Raw genomic sequence first — 18,431 nt, 5'->3', positions numbered from 1 at the left:
AATCAATAAATTTAACAGTTCTTTTTATTGAGCTTAATGTAATGTAAACTCTTGTTTCATTTCTCCATAATTAAACTTATTTTCCATATAGCTCCTAGCTTGCATAAACGTTTGCCTTTCATAACTGGTACTTAGACCAGTCTTGTATTAAACTTAAAATCCGTTGTGCCTTCTAGGAGTTAAGCATCAGCAAGAACCTGATGTTAGTATTAGTTATTTATTGTCAGGGGTGAAGTAACTTTCTCCAGAGGCTACAGTACTAATGAACAGCAATTGAGTGATTAGTCTCTGCTGTGTACTGTCGAGAAAGTTTATAAATTCTCGTTCTTAGAGAATCGTGCGCAAGCCAGCGTAAAGCAATCGTTGCTTGATGTAGCAAGACGATCATTGTCCTTGCTCTTCAATATTATTGAATATTATTAATTAAATAATATTTAAGCATTTATTTTAAAAACCAAGTGATATTTTAAAAACCCCGTGACAATTGGCGACCTCATTCCAGGATATTAACTCCTAGCTCTAAAGCTATTCACGAGATAGTACTCACTTGTTCATATTTAGGAATTTATCATTAAAGTTTATAGGCACAAGCTTACTGGTGTTTACCCTTAATTTAGCAAGTGAATTTTGCTTTATTAATCAATAGAGTACTTAACTCTAGTTTATTCTTGGTAACGCCAGACGATTTTATTCGCTCCTGGGTACCCGCCGTACCCATTGTGTTAATTATTGAGTCTTCTCAGTTATTTGCAAATTTTGTTTTATTTTTGCCAGTTAACTAGATAAGACTGGTCACCACTAGCTTGTGTTTTGTACTCTTTACTTGTGTCATTAGCATTCGTTTGTGAAGCAGTCCGTACTCAGTTTCGGTTTACTTAGTAAATTAGCGCCATGGCTACCACCATATTTTTACAGGAAGCCAAAGATATGGGTCTTACAGACCCAACCGAAATCAAAGAGTATATACTCTCACGGCATAATCAGGAGCAGCAGCGCGAGAATGATGCCCGTGAAGAGCGTAAGATTCAGCGCGAATACGAGCGAGAACAGCGCGAATAAGAGCGAGAACAGCGCGAACACGAGCGTGAACAACGAGACAGAGAACGAGAACACGAACGTGCCGAACGTGAGGCACGAGAAAAACATGAACTTCAAGTGCTGAAGCTCAAGCGAGATTCCTTGGCTTCAGACACATCTGGTGCAGTTGGTCAAATCTCCACGAGCGTTCTCCCTGCACATGTCCTGGCGACCCCACGCATCAAGCTTCCTTCATACAAGGAAAGCGAGCGAATCGAGCCGTACATAGCTCGTTTTGAGGACATGGCAGACATGTATCAAATGGATGAGGCAGCTAAGCGGATCCAATTTCTTAGTTTATTTGAGGGCCCTGCCCTCGATATTCTCCACAGAATTCGCGGAGACAATCTCACGTATGAGATGATGAAAGCTGCACTCATTAAGGCGTATGGTCTCACAGTAGACGACGCCAAAGTTCAGTTCATGCGAGCTCGTCTCCAAGACAAGGAGACAGCTGTTCAGTTCCTTGATCATCTCACAGCTTACTTAAATGAGTGGATGGAGAAAGATGAAACTCCTTCCACGCATGAGAGGATAATTGACTTTATGCTGCGTACACAACTAGAGAGGTCGTGGCCTGCTGAGCTCATAGCACAGCTTAAGATCTGCCAGGTGAAAGATGCCAGCCAAATGGCAGAAAAGGCTGACGCATTCTTTACTGCATACGGGTATCAAACTCGTAAGCAAAACACCTGGAACAGAAAACCTGATAAGTCTGGGAAATCATCTCAGACTGAACCCCAGCAACAAGGCCATTCTCAGAGTAATGGCCAAGGTCCAAAACCGCAGTGGAAGGACCAGGGGCAAAACACTCAGAAACCTGAGTGGAAGAGGTACAACAAGTACCCTAACCAGCAGCAGTATCAGCCACGCAACCGACCGTCGGGACAAACTTTTTCACCACCAGCTCAAAAGAGGCAGGAAGCAAACGCAGCCTTCATTCCTCAGCAGCAGCACGGTGGTCACGTCCCTACCAGTATGGGTACTTCCCTACAGTTCACTAGTCCCACAGTGACAGTGAACCCCCCTCCACAGATGGCCAATGTTCCATCTTCCCAATATAATTCACAAGGCACAATGTTTGCCGCATCAATTCAGCAGCCTCATGAGTGGCTAGCTGCTTCCTCCACAGGCCCTCCCACAGGTGACAGTACCTTCCTTGTTCAGCCAGGGTTTGTGGGAGACATTCCTGTGAAGGTCCTGAGAGATAATGGTTCCTCAGGTTGCTCTGTCAAGCAGAGTCTAGTTCGGCCTGAGCAGTATACAGGTCGACAGATCCATGCAAACCTTATTGATGGATCAGTGAGATTGTTCCCTGAGGCATGTATCCAGGTGGCATCTCCATTTTATACTGGTACAACACTTGCAGTTGTCATGCCAGAACCCTTATTTGACCTCATAGTAGGAAACATTCACGGAGTCAAGGATAGTTGCTCCAATGATGACGCTACTCAGACTTCGGCTGCTGTGGTAACACGAGCCATGACTGAGGCTCCAGACTGTGTCACCCCAGTGATCATTGAATCGCCGCAAGATCTGATGTGTAGTCAACTTGTTGTGCAAGAACAACATTCTGACCCGACACTTGCTGCCGTGCGGAACAAACAAAAGGGTCGAGTGATAAAGTATTCACAGGGAGGTCGAGCCAAGTTCCTTCACAAACAAGGACAGCTCTACCGTGAGTCACGAACACCCGAGGGCGAGGTTCGACTGCAGTTTGTCGTTCCCGCCAAGTACCGCCTACCAGTGTTACAATGGGGTCATTGTTCAGCCTCAGGAGGTCACATGGGCAAAAGGAAGACCCAGGGCCGTATCCGAGCTGACTTTTTCTGGCCAGGGATGGGACGAGACATAGATAGTTTTGTCCGTTCCTGCAGTGTGCGTCAAAGTAACACCACTAATCAGGGATATGTCCTTCCCGTGCCGTTCATAACCACACCTGTAATCTCCAAGTTAGTTGAGAGACAGGGTAGTGGTGAAGTGGGTGCAGACCTGACGTCTCGCCTATTGGCCCCACAGGACACATTATGTCCAGGGCCTGTACATACATATTATGTACCGTAAGTTAAGGGGGAAGTTGAGAGGCGACTCGAGGCTATGGAAGACCCGAGTTTGCACAAGGATTCTCAGCTCCCCGATACTAATATAAGCACTGTAGGTTAAGGGGGAAGTGAGAACTCCACAGAGGCGACTCGAGGCTATGGAATACCCGAGTTTGCACAAGGATTCTCAGCTCCTCGATACTAAAATAAGCACTGTAGGTTAAGGGGGAAGTTCGAGAGAGAACTCCGCAGAGGCGACTCGAGGCTATGGAAGACCCGAGTTTGCACAAGGTTTCTCAGCTTCCCGATATTAATAAGTACTGTAGGTTAAGGCACAGGTTGAGGACCCGTGTGCAGTTCGAGGCTATGGAAGACCCGAGTTTGCACAAGGATTCTCAACTTGCCGACCATAATCGTGTGCTATAATTAATGGCGACCTCGAATGTACATTGTAGCACTGACTGCTAGGCAAAGAAAGTAATTGTAACATAATAAAATTTTTGTCTCATTAACATTTTTGATGCTCCACCTCAATTGATTTTGCAGGTACAGCAATGGGTGTAGCAGTTTTGCTGTGCGGGCCAGCTGATTGTCTGCCGCACGCTGCTGCCTCTTCTCCTCTGCCTTCGTCGTCGCCATATTATTATTTACTATGTCATTTTACACGTAGGTACAGTTACACTACAACTGTCACACCTACACCGTGTATTACATACACCACGCTACACAACAATTAGTTGTCAGTGTAAATGTAGCGAATTTTCGCTCAGTTTGACCTGAGTACAGGATTTTCACCGACGTCACGGAGTTTTTCCCTCAAGCTTGCTTCTATTAACATAAATACGACGTTTTTTCGCTCACTGGCGACTGTGACTTTCTCCTGTAGCAGGATAGCACACAAACCACAGTGTGAATCTTGTGTGACTGAGTTAGGATGTGTACATATATATATATATATATCCACAAATTTTTTCTCATAAGGAAAAAATTTAATTTTGTAGGGGCGTAATGTCACGAATCAAATTAGCGACATTTCCCTTTTGTGAGAAGCCACGAACTATTAGTGGGAAACTCACTGTTTATCGTTCAGTTAACCGCTCATTCGGATGGAAGCTTTGTCAAATCAATTTTTCATTGTCATACATGATCGTCTCTGTGTGAGACATTAGCGCTTCCGCTGAGCGATTTGTTTTGGGCGCGTTTCGCTCTCTTGACCGTTAGAAAAATGCGGCCTACTGCTCCCCCTTTTTTCCCACGACTTACTCAGTCCAGTGTTTGCTCTGACGGAGAGAGGTCCTGTGCCAGAAGTGTGAGAGGTCAGCTAGCACCCAAGCTCCACTAGTGCAGTCGCCCAGTGCTCCCACCCTTGGTGATACAAAGCATTCATCGACTAGTATTTCCTTCTTGTATTTTCCTAGTCTTAAGAGTTTAATTAAGGTGTTTTTCCTAGGCGTAAGAATTTAGCTCTTGTGTGAGTGAGTGAGTGCAATCTCATTAATTTGATTTTGAATTGTAACGTTAAATTTACTTTGTAATCAATAAATTTAACAGTTCTTTTTATTGAGCTTAATGTAATGTAAACTCTTGTTTCATTTCTCCATAATTAAGCTTATTTTCCATATAGCTCCTAGCTTGCATAAACGTTTGCCTTTCATAACTGGTACTTAGACCAGTCTTGTATTAAACTTAAAATCCGTTGTGCCTTCTAGGAGTTAAGCATCAGCAAGAACCTGATGTTAGTATTAGTTATTTATTGTCAGGGGTGAAGTAACTTTCTCCAGAGGCTACAGTACTATTCAACAGAAATTGAGTGATTAGTCTCTGCTGTGTACTGTCGAGAAAGTTTATAAATTCTCGTTCTTAGAGAATCGTGCGCAAGCCAGTGTAAAGTAATCGTTGCTTGATGTAGCAAGACGATCATTGTCCTTGCTCTTCAATATTATTGAATATTATTATCAATTAAATAATATTTAAGCATTTATTTTAAAAACCCAGTGATATTTTAAAACCCCGTGATAATTGGCGACCTCATTCCAGGATATTAACTCCTAGCTCTAAAGCTATTCACGAGATAGTACTCACTCGTTCATATTTAGGAATTTATCATTAAAGTTTATAGGCACAAGCTTGCTGGTGTTTACCCTTAATTCAGCAAGTGAATTTTTCTTTATTAATCAATAGAGTACTTAACTCTAGTTTATTCTTGGTAACGCCAGACGATTTTATTCGCTCCTGGGTACCCGCCGTACCCATTGTATTAATTATTGAGTCTTCTCAGTTATTTGCAAATTTTGTTTTATTTTTGCCAGTTAACTAGATAAGACTGGTCACCACTAGCTTGTGTTTGTACTCTTTACTTGTGTCATTAGCATTCGTTTGCGAAGCAGTCAGTACTCAGTTTCGGTTTACTTAGTAAATTAGCGCCATGGCTACCACCATATTTTTACAGGAAGCCAAAGATATGGGTCTTACAGACCCAACCGAAATCAAAGAGTATATACTCTCACGGCATAATCAGGAGCTGCAGCGCGAGAATGATGCCCGTGAAGAGCGTAAGATTCAGCGCGAATACGAGCGAGAACAGCGCGAATACGAGCGAGAACAGCGCGAACACGAGCGTGAACAACGAGACAGAGAACGAGAACACGAACGTGCCGAACGTGAGGCACGAGAAAAACATAAACTGGAAGTGCTGAAGCTCAAGCGAGATTCCTTGGCTTCAGACACATCTGGTGTAGTTGGTCAAAGCTCCACGAGCGTTCTCCCTGCACATGTCCTGGCGACCCCAAGCATCAAGCTTCCTTCATACAAGGAAAGCGAGCGAATCGAGCCGTACATAGCTCGTTTTGAGGACATGGCAGACATGTATCAAATGGATGAGGCAGCTAAGCGGATCCAATTTCTTAGTTTATTTGAGGGCCCTGCCCTCGATATTCTCCACAGAATTCGCGGAGACAATCTCACGTATGAGATGATGAAAGCTGGACTCATTAAGGCGTATGGTCTCACAGTAGACGACGCCAAAGTTCAGTTCATGCGAGCTCGTCTCCAAGACAAGGAGACAGCTGTTCAGTTCCTTGATCGTCTCACAGCTTACTTAAATGAGTGGATGGAGAAAGATGAAACTCCTTCCACGCGTGAGGGGATAATTGACCTTATGCTGCGTACACAGCTAGAGAGGTCGTGGCCTGCTGAGCTCATAGCACAGCTTAAGATCTGCCAGGTGAAAGATGCCAGCCAAATGGCAGAAATGGCTGACGCATTCTTTACTGCATACGGGTATCAAACTCGTAAGCAAAACACCTGGAACAGAAAACCTGATAAGTCTGGGAAATCGTCTCAGACTGAACCCCAGCAACAAGGCCATTCTCAGAGTAATGGCCAAGGTCCGAAACCGTAGTGGAAGGACCAGGGGCAAAACACTCAGAAACCTGAGTGGAAGAGGTACAACAAGTACCCTAACCAGCAGCAGTATCAGCCACGCAACCGACCGTCAGGACAAACTTTTTCACCACCAGCTCAAAAGAGGCAGGAAGCAAACGCAGCCTTCATTCCTCAGCAGCAGCACGGTGGTCACGTCCCTACCAGTATGGGTACTTCCCCACAGTTCACTAGTCCCACAGTGACAGTGAACCCCCCTCCACAGATGGCCAATGTTCCATCTTCCCAATATAATTCACAAGGCACAATGTTTGCCGCATCATTTCAGCAGCCTCATGAGTGGCTAGCTGCTTCCTCCACAGGCCCTCCCACAGGTGACAGTACCTTCCTTGTTCAGCCAGGGTTTGTGGGAGACATTCCTGTGAAGATCCTGAGAGATAATGGTTCCTCAGGTTCCTCTATCAAGCAGAGTCTAGTTCGGCCTGAGCAGTATACAGGTCGACAGATCCATGCAAACCTTATTGATGGATCAGTGAGATTGTTCCCTGAGGCATGTATCCAGGTGGCATCTCCATTTTATACTGGTACGACACTTGCAGTTGTCATGCCAGAACCCTTATTTGACCTCATAGTAGGAAACATTCACGGAGTCAAGGATAGTTGCTCCAATGATGACGCTACTCAGACTTCGGCTGCTGCGGTAACACGAGCCATGACTGAGGCTCCAGACTGTGTCACCCCAGTGATCTTTGAATCGCCGCAAGATCTGATGTGTAGTCAACTTGTTGTGCAAGAACAACATTCTGACCTGACACTTGCTGCAGTGCAGAACAAACAAAAGGGTCGAGTGATAAAGTATTCACAGGGAGGTCGAGCCAAGTTCCTTCACAAACAAGGACGGCTCTACCGTGAGTCACGAACACCCGAGGGCGAGGTTCGACTGCAGTTTGTCGTTCCCGCCAAGTACCGCCTAGCAGTGTTACAATGGGGTCATTGTTCAGCCTCAGGAGGTCACATGGGCAAAAGGAAGACCCAGGGCCGTATCCGAGCTGACTTTTTCTGGCCAGGGATGGGACGAGACATAGATAGTTTTGTCCGTTCCTGCAGTGTGCGTCAAAGTAACACCACTAATCAGGGATATGTCCTTCCCGTGCCGTTCATAACCACACCTGTAATCTCCGAGTCAGTTGAGAGACAGGGTAGTGGTGAAGTGGGTGCAGACCTGACGTCTCGCCCATTGGCCCCACAGGACACATTATGTCCAGGGCCTGTACATACATATTATGTACCGTAAGTTAAGGGGGAAGTTGAGAGGCGACTCGAGGCTATGGAAGACCCGAGTTTGCACAAGGATTCTCTGCTCCCCGATACTAATATAAGCACTGTAGGTTAAGGGGGAAGTGAGAACTCCGAAGAGGCGACTCGAGGCTATGGAATACCTGAGTTTGCACAAGGATTCTCAGCTCCCCGATACTAAAATAAGCACTGTAGGTTAAGGGGGAAGTGAGAACTCCGCAGAGGTGACTTGAGGCTATGGAAGACCCGAGTTTGCACAAGGATTCTCAGCTCCCCGATACTAAAATAAGCACTGTAGGTTAAGGGGGAAGTGAGAACTCCGCAGAGGTGACTTGAGGCTATGGAAGACCCGAGTTTGCACAAGGATTCTCAGCTCCCCGATACTAATATAAGTACTGTAGGTTAAGGGGGAAGTTCGAGAGAGAACTCCGCAGAGGCGACTCGAGGCTATGGAAGACCCGAGTTTGCACAAGGTTTCTCAACTTGCCAACCATAATTGTGTGCTATAATTAATGGCGACCTCGAATGTACATTGTAGCACTGACTGCTAGGCAGAGACAGTAATTGTAACATAATAAAAGTCTTGACTCATTGACATTTTTGATGCTCCACCTCAATTGATTTTGCAGGTATGGCAATGGATGTAGCAGTTTTGCTGTGCGGGCCAGCTGATCGTCTGCCGCACGCTGCTGCCTCTTCTCCTCTGCCTTCGTTGTCGCCATATTATTATTTACTATGTCATTTTACACGTAGGTACAGTTACACTACAACTGTCACACCTACACCGTGTATTACATACACCATGCTACACAACAATTAGTTGTCAGTGTAAATGTAGCGAATTTTCGCTCAGTTTGACCTGAGTACTGGATTTTCACCAACGTCACGGAGTTTTTCCCTCAAGCTTGCTTGTATTAACGTAAATACGAGGTTTTTTCGCTCACTGGCGACTGTGACTTTCTCCTGTAGCAGGATAGCACACACACCACAGTGTGAATCTTGTGTGACTGAGTTAGGATGTGTACATATGTATATATATATATATATATATATATATATATATATATATATATCCACAAATTTTTTCCCATAAAGAAAAAATTTAATTTTGTAGGGGCGTAATGTTACGAATCAAATTCGTGACATTTCCCTCTTGTGAGAAGCCACGAACTATTAGTGGGAATCTCACTGTTTATCGTTCAGTTAACCGCTCATTCAGATGGAAGCTTTGTCAAATCAATTTTTCATTGTCATACATGATCGTCTCTGTGTGAGACATTAGCGCTTCCGCTGAGCGATTTGTTTTGGGCGCGTTTCACTCACTTGACCGTTAGAAAAATGCGGCCTACTGCTCCTCCTTTTTTCCCACGACTTACTCAGTCCAGTGTTTGCTCTGACGGAGAGAGGTCCTGTGCCAGAAGTGTGAGAGGTCAGCTAGCACCCAAGCTCCACTAGTGCAGTCGCCCAGTGCTCCCACCCTTGGTGATACAAAGCATTCATCGACTAGTATTTCCTTCTTGTATTTTCCTAGTCTTAAGAGTTTAATTAAGGTGTTTTTCCTAGGCGTAAGAATTTAGCTCTTGTGTGAGTGAGTGAGTGTGATCTCATTAATTTGATTTTGAATTGTAACGTTAAATTTATTTTGTAATCAATAAATTTAACAGTTCTTTTTATTGAGCTTAATGTAATGTAAACTCTTGTTTCATTTCTCCATAATTAAGCTTATTTTCCATATAGCTCCTAGCTTGCATAAACGTTTGCCTTTCATAAATGGTACTTAGACCAGTCTTGTATTAAATTTAAAATCCGTTGTGCCTTCTAGGAGTTAAGCATCAGCAAGAACCTGATGTTAGTATTAGTTATTTATTGTCAGGGGTGAAGTAACTTTCTCCAGAGGCTACAGTACTAATGAACAGCAATTGAGTGATTAGTCTCTGCTGTGTACTGTCGAGAAAGTTTATAAATTCTCGTTCTTAGAGAATCGTGCGCAAGCCAGTGTAAAGTAATCGTTGCTTGATGTAGCAAGACGATCATTGTCCTTGCTCTTCAATATTATTGAATATTATTATCAATTAAATAATATTTAAGCATTTATTTTAAAAACCCAGTGATATTATAAAAACCCCGTGACAATATCATCCTGCGCTGTCGGCGATTTATTCGTGAACGTGCTTCACTTATAAATTACTGAGGGGCAGCAGACGTCCCCTTCACCCTTTCCACCATCCTGGGTGATGGGGACATTGTTATGATTGATAAATTGATGGCTTTCTTGAGAGAGACCGGACTGATCAGAATGATGTGACTTTTTTTCTATATGGTTTTGTTTTTTATTGACTGTAATTATTTATATATTGTACTATTAATTAGGGTTGACAGTTGACATATTTGAAATAGTTGCTCCTTCCCACTGATCTATTTCTAATATTGATGTCCCCTACATTAAACCCCGTTCCTCGACTGACAGTCACCAGCTGATGAGTGTAAGTGTGCAATATAGAAAGGCATTGGGCAGTTGCAGTTGATGTGGTCTGTTGGGCGAGGTCCTTCACTTTTTGTACATGTTATGTAAATACCTTATACCACCTTGTTTAAGTTGTTCTAATTAGGGCCGACAGCTGACGTATATTTAAGTGTTCCTGACTCGTCTGGTTCCCTTTCATATATTGATGTCCCCTATATTAGGTTGTGTCTCGACTGACAGTCACCAGGTGATGAGTGCAGGTATGTAATGTAGAAAGACATTACATATCTCCAGTCGATGGTGTTCTGTTAGTCGAGGTATTTTTACCATTAGTGTAGGTCTAGCTATTTGTCTCTGTAGGATTTAGTATAGGTTAACGATTTGTCTGTTAGGTGATTAGTTTTAGGGTCTTTAAATTAGGTATTCATGTCTATGAATAATGTAAGGTCAAAAAATATAAAAAATAATAAAATCTAAAAAAACACAAAATAAAAATTATTATATATATATATATATATATATATATATATATATATATATATATATATATATATATATATGTACGTGCACATGAAAGTGTGTCTGTATATATGCATGGAAGTGTATGTGTAGTGTATGTATGTATATATATATATGTTTGTAAATATATATGTATATAAGTTTATATATATATATATATATATATATATATATATATATATATATATATATATATATATATATATATATATATATATATATATATATATATATGGAGCCTCTGTGGTACAGTGGTAGAGTGTGCGTTTCGTACACGGGTGATCCCGGGTTCGCGCCCCGCCAGGGTAATAAACTTTAGGAGTGTTCACCCAGCCACGTACTGCATTGGCGGACACAAGGGGTGCTGTGGTTGAACCAGTGTCGCTTACTATAAAGTATGCTTGCACCCAGTTTGCTTGCGGGTTCTGATTACACTTAGTTTGCAGACTACACACACATCCAAAGCCACTCCAACACTACAATTACTGTACACTTACAAGCACTTCTCACCCTACATACAGTCTTTACCAGACAGCCTAAGCCACTTGGTAGGGATACATTGGCTGTATCATCCTGACTTCGGTCGGGATAGGCCGGTCCTGCAGTGGATACTCAAACGGCTGATGATGATGATATATATATATATATATATATATATATATATATATATATATATATATACGGCCTTAGTGACCAGGGGCTTTGGCCCCAGTGGTCGATAGGCTAGAAAAAAATAAACCAAACCAAGAAAAAAAAGAGTAGGACTGGCGTCGGGAGAGGTTGTGTTTGGACTGGAGGTCAGAGAGGGAGGAGAAGCAGTATTTTGTGTGTTGTATATATTTCTGAAAATCTTTTCACTTCGTATCAGCATCCAGTCGCAGGTATTATTGTTACTTTATTATTATTATTTCTAGCAATCGAGTGCAGTTTAGTTATCTCTTTTTGTATGATTAATATTTCTTTTAACTGGCAAGTTTGTTCATAGACTTTTGTGTAATTATTCAGGGTATTATCAGGTTGCTTGTTTTTGTCATTCTTTTGTGTTTTATTATCTCACTGTAAATTTTGTAAATATTAGTTTCTATTACATTAGGTATTTTTCATTGTGTTAATTTTGCCTTTGCTAATGTCAGCTAATTCTATATACTTTCGGACCTGTGTTGCGAGATTGGAGTTAGTGTGTGTGTGTTTTTTTTTATTGTTTCTCATCACCTAACTATTTGCTCAGTTCCCTTTTCACTTTGTTTTTCTCAGTTTTTACGCAGTCAGATTTAGTCATCTAGTGTTGCCTGCTCCCATCTCGTAAAATCAGGTCCACAAAGGCAAAACAGGTTGACAACAGCTTGCATCTTGGGTGGATAAGAATGAAGCAAGAGGCACGAATGGGTAGCGGAGGGAACGTAAGAGGTGGATCAGTGTGGCAGAAAGAGAATGTTGATCTGTCTGCAAAAGTAGAACCAGGTAGCTAATAAAAGAACCAGGGATCGAACAGAGTGTGTGCTAAAGAGCGTAAGAGGTGGAATTGGTTATATGGGAACGAAAATAAAAGATATACGTGAGTGGATGAGACAGGATTCAAGGAGTTACGGTAATCCGGATGGAATGGGAAGAATAGGAGTTGAGCTGAATGCATGGGTAAGAACGTAAGAAGAGAAATTAGATGGAAGAGAGAACGTGAGGAGTGGAATTGGATGGATGTGAGATAAAGAACAAGGTGTACAGTATATACCTGAGTGGTTGAGAAAGAACGTGAGGGATGCAACTAGATGGAGAAGAGAACGTAGAGTGAGAAAGTAGATCAATGAAAAGGAACGTAATGGCGGCTAAGTGCACATGAGAGCGTAAGGCATGGACATATGTCGATGAGAAATAACGTAAGGGATGATATTCATTACCTGAGACAGAAATTTGGGTGGAACGTGATAAATGAAGTGAGTAATTGGAGGAGGAGGGGAAAGCAGGTAATGGGTAGCACAGAATGGAAATAGCGAATGAAAAAGAACGTAAGGTATGGAACTAGATCGATGAGAAGGAACGTAAAGGGTGGTGCTCAGTGGATGAGAACGAGTGCAAGGGGCTAAGCACATTCTTGGTGTATACTACAAGCAAACAAAACAAGTTCGTCATCCCTTCACTTCGATATTTTTTTTAATTCCTTTTTCTTTTCTTTTTCTTCCTTTTTCGTCTGAATGATATAGTTCACTATGTCTAGAAAGATTAACCCCTGTAGACAATCCATTGACGTATTATTGCAGTTCCTTCTTCCTCACTCCAAAAGATTTTTCAGCTTTGGGGAAACAATCTGTAGTGACTGGGTAAGAAACAATATCCATTCATCCCCTCACAACCAGGTTTGTTTTTATCCTGAGTTAAGTAAAATCGTCTCTAGGAAACAGGAATAAAACTTACAACACGTCACCGAAGTGAATGGGTCAAAAACAGCCTCCATCAACCCCTTCACCACGATGGTAAATTTTCCTCTTGTATTCATGCTAACCACTAGACAATTTTACTGAGCTCAGGGAAGATCTTTCTTAGTGGATGGGTACAGTTTTCTTAGGTACTCTTATATTATGTGAGTTTTGCCGCCACGACGTATCTGCAAAGACAAAATCGAAATGCCAGAAATGGAAGGGAACTTACAAACTAATGAAAGTGGTAGGTCATTATCATTGTCTTAACCCAGTATCCCAAACTTACATCATGACACTGATGATGATAATCATCAGTGACATTATCATTATCATAATCATTATTATTACCGGTATCATGAGGTGGTAGGTGGTGGCGACCATCATCCACTCACTTTTTTTTTTTTTTTTTTTTTTTAATGTGTCCGACTATGGGCATAGGTTTCACAGCCTGCTATCAAGGCCCAGCAGTCCTCCTACATACCATAAACCTCTACATGTCACCACTTCGGCGTTAATACCCACCATCCATATTGAATATATGCTAGGTCTGTCTCATACAGGACTGGTGTATTGGTATTAGCGGGGGTATTTTTACGACATGTCGGCGGGTCTTCTGGTAGATCAGTGAAGCCTGATTTAATTAAATTCAAATCCTTAAACTGTTCCCTGCCCCAGCCAAGATTTGAACTTGGGTCCGTTAGAACTGCTGACATAGTATTGACTACTTCTTCCTTCACCTATCCTACTCTTCTTCTTTTTCTGTGTCTGACCTCCTTTCTTTTTGTTTCTCCAACCTTTCCTATCAGTTTATTACTCTTCTTTTCATTTATGTTGGAACATTTGAGTGACATTTTTTTTTTTTATGCGAGTAAGAAGGAACCAAAGGCCATGAGCCCGCAGTAACAGTTCCCTCCAGGAGAAAAACAAAATACAATAGAGAGCCAATTTCAAGATCCGATCATTTTGAGATGCCTGGACACACTGCGTTTGAAAGACTGGAGATTATAGGCAGCAGGAAATACAGACAGAGGGAGACAGCTCCAGAGCTGACTTGTTGCATAAATGAACGACTGGGAGTAACGGTTAACTCTTGCATTAGAGAGTTGGACAGAAAAGGGATGAGAGTTTGCTGCCAGACGGGTGCTACGCGCCCGTCGTAGAGGTGGAGGAATGCAATCAGACAGTTCAGAGGAGCAGTGACCATTAAAGTAGCGATAGAAAAGAGATAAAGATGCAACAGTACGGCGAAGAGACAGAGGTTGAAGGGAGTCAGTAAGAGGAGGAGAGTTAATGAGACGAAAAGCCTTTGACTCCACCCTGTTGAGAAGAGCTGTATGTGGGGAGCCTCCCCACACATGAGAGTTGTACTCCACAGAGGGGCGGATAAAACCCCTGTATAGAGTCAACAATTGTGCAGGGGTAAAGAAAGAGTGGAGTCGGCTTAGCACACCCAATCTCTTGGAAGCAGATTTTACAAGAGATGTAATATGATCTTTCCAAGATAAGTCCCGAGTAAATGAAACCCCAAGCATGATCAAGGATGATCCAGGATTAAGCTGAATATTATTAAACATTAGTGGGTATACCTGTGGAAGATTTTGTCGAGTTGATAGGTGTAAGAACTGAGTCTTAGATGCATTAAAAACAACCATATTATTTTTACCCCAGTCAGAGATACAAGCCAAGTCAGACATTAGGTGTGCCATAGCCTCATCCCTTGTTTGTTGAAGTAACTGTTGAGATGGGCGTTGCGGGAACCGAATGGAAAGGTGAAGGGTGGAGTCATCAGCGTATGAGTGGATAGGGTTAGATGTACAGCTTAGAAGATCATTGATGAATAAAAGGAAGAGAGTTGGTGATAGGACAGAGCCCTGAGGAACACCACTGTTGATAGATCTAGGAGAAGAACGATGGCCGTTTACAACAGCGGCTATAGAAAGACCAGAAAGGAAGCTAGCGATGAAGGTACAGATAGAAAGATAGAAACCGTAGGAGGGCAGTTTGGAAATTAAAGATTTATGCCAGACTCGATCGAAAGCCTTTGAGATGTCAAGTGCAATGGCATAGCTTTTGCCAAAGTCCCGGAGGGAGGATGACCAGGAGTCTGAAAGGTAGGTAAGAAGATCGCCAGTGGAGCGTCCCTGACGGAACCCGTACTGACGATCGGAAAGAAGGTTGTGATAGGAAAGATGCCTTAAAATATTTCTAATGAGAATTGACTTGAAAACTTTTGAAATACAGGACGTTAAAGCAACTGGACGATAGTTGGAGGGTTGGGAGTGGTCACCCTTCTTTGGGACTGGCTGAATGAGAGCAAACTTCCAGCAAGAAGGAAAGGTACAAGTTGACAGACAAAGGCGAAAGAATTTGCCTAGGCAGGGTGTAAGCACAGAGGCACAGTTCTTGAGAACAACAGGAGGGACCCCATCAGGCCCATATGCCTTGTTAGTACTGAGGCCAGTGATGGCAGAAAATACATCAACTGAAGAAATTTTAACCCTTAAAGGCATAAGTTGTTGGACCTGTCTTGTATGACATACGTTGAGTGTAACCAACTCCTTTTTCGAAAAATCAAAACACATGGTTGTAATCAATTTTTATGGGGTTTCTGGCCATGAAAAGAAAGAACAACTCTTCTACTTTCCTGTGATATACTTACTTTAGTAATTATTGAAAAATAAAAATGTTTTATGGGTGACTAAAGGAACCTCGCCAAAATTGCCTTTTTTTTTTTTACGTTACTGAATAAAAAATTAATTACTCGGCCCGTATGAGGATTTAAGATCTGAGATTATATATGCTGCTTCTCAGGTCCCGTGGCCGTATCCTGTAAGTGGCTCACACTTCTGGCTCATGAGGGTCACTGTGGGAAGACACCCTGAAAAGAGCTAAAAAAAAAAAAAAAAAAAAAAGGGAAATTTTCACTATATAAATTTTTTATGACGTTATGGTTCCCTGTATATACACCCTAATGACTTTGTAAATTTCGTTTGACACTAAACTATGATTTTAAGACCCAAATGATGAGGACTGATACTTTATATGACGATAATATGACGATAATATAAGACACAATGTTTTTTTTTTTTTTTAATGAACTACATCCCCTCACAATAGGTACACAGGGTTTAGCTGTGGCTGAGACACACTGAGAGGTCACACTTGATGCACTGGTGTTCACAAGAGTCTCTAGTTCTATGTCTGACAGCAGTGTCTTTCCTTGACCTTTTCCTTTGTCCTTTGCCTTTGATATATTCTTTATATTCACTTTAGTCTTCACTTTAGTCTTTTGTTCCACTTTTATCTTAGTCTTTATATAATATTACTTATAATCAGCAAAAAAAATAAAAAAAAAATAGGAAAAACCCAATAAAATAATATAGTACATAAAGTATAATATAAAGTGTAATATATGTAGTATATATATAGTATTTCTATAATATATAATGTAAATAATATATATAATATATAATAACATCAGATACATAACAATAAAACAGTCATACACATATATTTCCAAAAAAATAATGGCACACTCCTATAGTAGTTATACTTGCAGAGCATACGTTAAGTCCTAAAATCGTGAGTCCTGCACAGCATACGATAGGTCTGATGGACTAAAAACGCAAATAAATCCCACAATGGGAAAACAAGAGGGAGCACACTTACTTCACACAATAGGCCTAGGCAAACACTTCACATACCTGGACGGTCTGGCCAGCATCTTCAAAGGAAGACAAGGTACCACATGTTTTACAAAAACAAAATCCCAATACGGTGAAGGTATGCCTTTAAGGGTGTCAGCCATGAGGAAGTCAGAGGGGGGAAGTGATGGAGGAACAGCACCAGAATCGTCTAAGGTGGAATTGGAGGAGAAAGTCTGTGCGAAGAGATCTGCTTTATCTGTAGAAGAAATAGCTACAGAACCATCAGAGTAGAAAAGAGGAGGGAAGGATGATGAGATAAAGTTGTTAGAAAGATTTTTGGCAAGGTGCCAGAAGGAGCGGGAAGAATTCGAGTTGGAGAGTTGAGAGCATTTAGTATGGATGAAATTATTTTTAGTAGAGCGAAGAACAGACTTAGCACGATTCCGGGCAGAATCGTAAAGATGATGTGATTCAGGGGTGAGTTGGCTCCAGTACCTTTTGTAGGCCCTCTCCTTGTTGTGGACAGCATTAGAACAAGCATGATTAAACCAAGGCTTTCTTGCGTTAGTCAAAGGATATGAGAAAGGAATGTATGCTTCCATGCCCGAGAGAATAACCTCCGTAATGGCAAGGCACACTCAGATGGCTCCTGGCCATGGAAGCAATAATCATTCCAGGGAAAATCAAAGAAGTACTGCCTGAGGGCCTCCCAGTCTGCGGCTCCAAAATGCCACAGACGACGTTTCCCTGGAGGGTCCACAGGCCGTACCGGAGTGATAGGACATGTTAAGGTAATAAGGTTGTGATCGGAGGAGCCCAACGGAGAGAAAAGATTAACAGAGTAAGCAGAAGGATTAGTTGTGAGGAAGAGGTCAAGTATGTTGGAGCTCTCTCCAAGGCGGTCAGGGATACGGGTAGGGTGCTGTACAAGCTGCTCTAGGTCATTAAGGGTAGAAAAGATGTAGGCTTGTTCACCAGGTGGATCCGTGAAAGGAGAGGAGAGCCAAAGGTGGTGGTGAACATTGAAATCTCCTAGAATGGAGATTTCAGAGAAAGGAGAAATGGATAGAATGTGTTCCATCGTAGAAGTAAGATAGTCGAAGAATTTTTGATAGTCAGTAGAATTAGGGGATAAGTAAACAGCACAGATATATTTAGTCAGAGAATGACAGGAAAGCCGAAGCCAGAGTGTAGAGAATTCAGAAAAATCGAGTTCAGGAACACGAGAGCAAGATAAGTCGTTGCGTATATATACACAACAGCCACCTTTGGCTTTGAAATGAGTATAGAGAAAGTAGGAGGATACAGAAAAGGGTTTGCTGTCAGTTGCCTCAGACAGCTGAATCTCCGTTAGAAAAAGAAGGTGAGGTTTAGAGGAGGAGAGGTGGTGCTCAACAGAGCGAAAGTTAGAGGAAAGGCCGCGACATGTCTAACCTGTAACCCAGGAAACCATTTACAATACTGGGTGGTAACCATATAATCAGATAACTGGATGATGTAGATGCATCTATAGTGCCCCTGTTAACTTGTGTACAGACGTAAAAGTGGTGTCAGCCCAGGAACCAAACCTCCACACTCTTCTCCGCGCCCG

Source organism: Coenobita brevimanus, chromosome 38, assembly GCF_032717465.1.
Source record: "Coenobita brevimanus isolate Jiangsu-jjx chromosome 38, ASM3271746v2, whole genome shotgun sequence".
Classification (NCBI taxonomy): Eukaryota; Metazoa; Arthropoda; class Malacostraca; order Decapoda; family Coenobitidae; genus Coenobita; species Coenobita brevimanus.
This window is presented reverse-complemented; position numbering follows the sequence as displayed.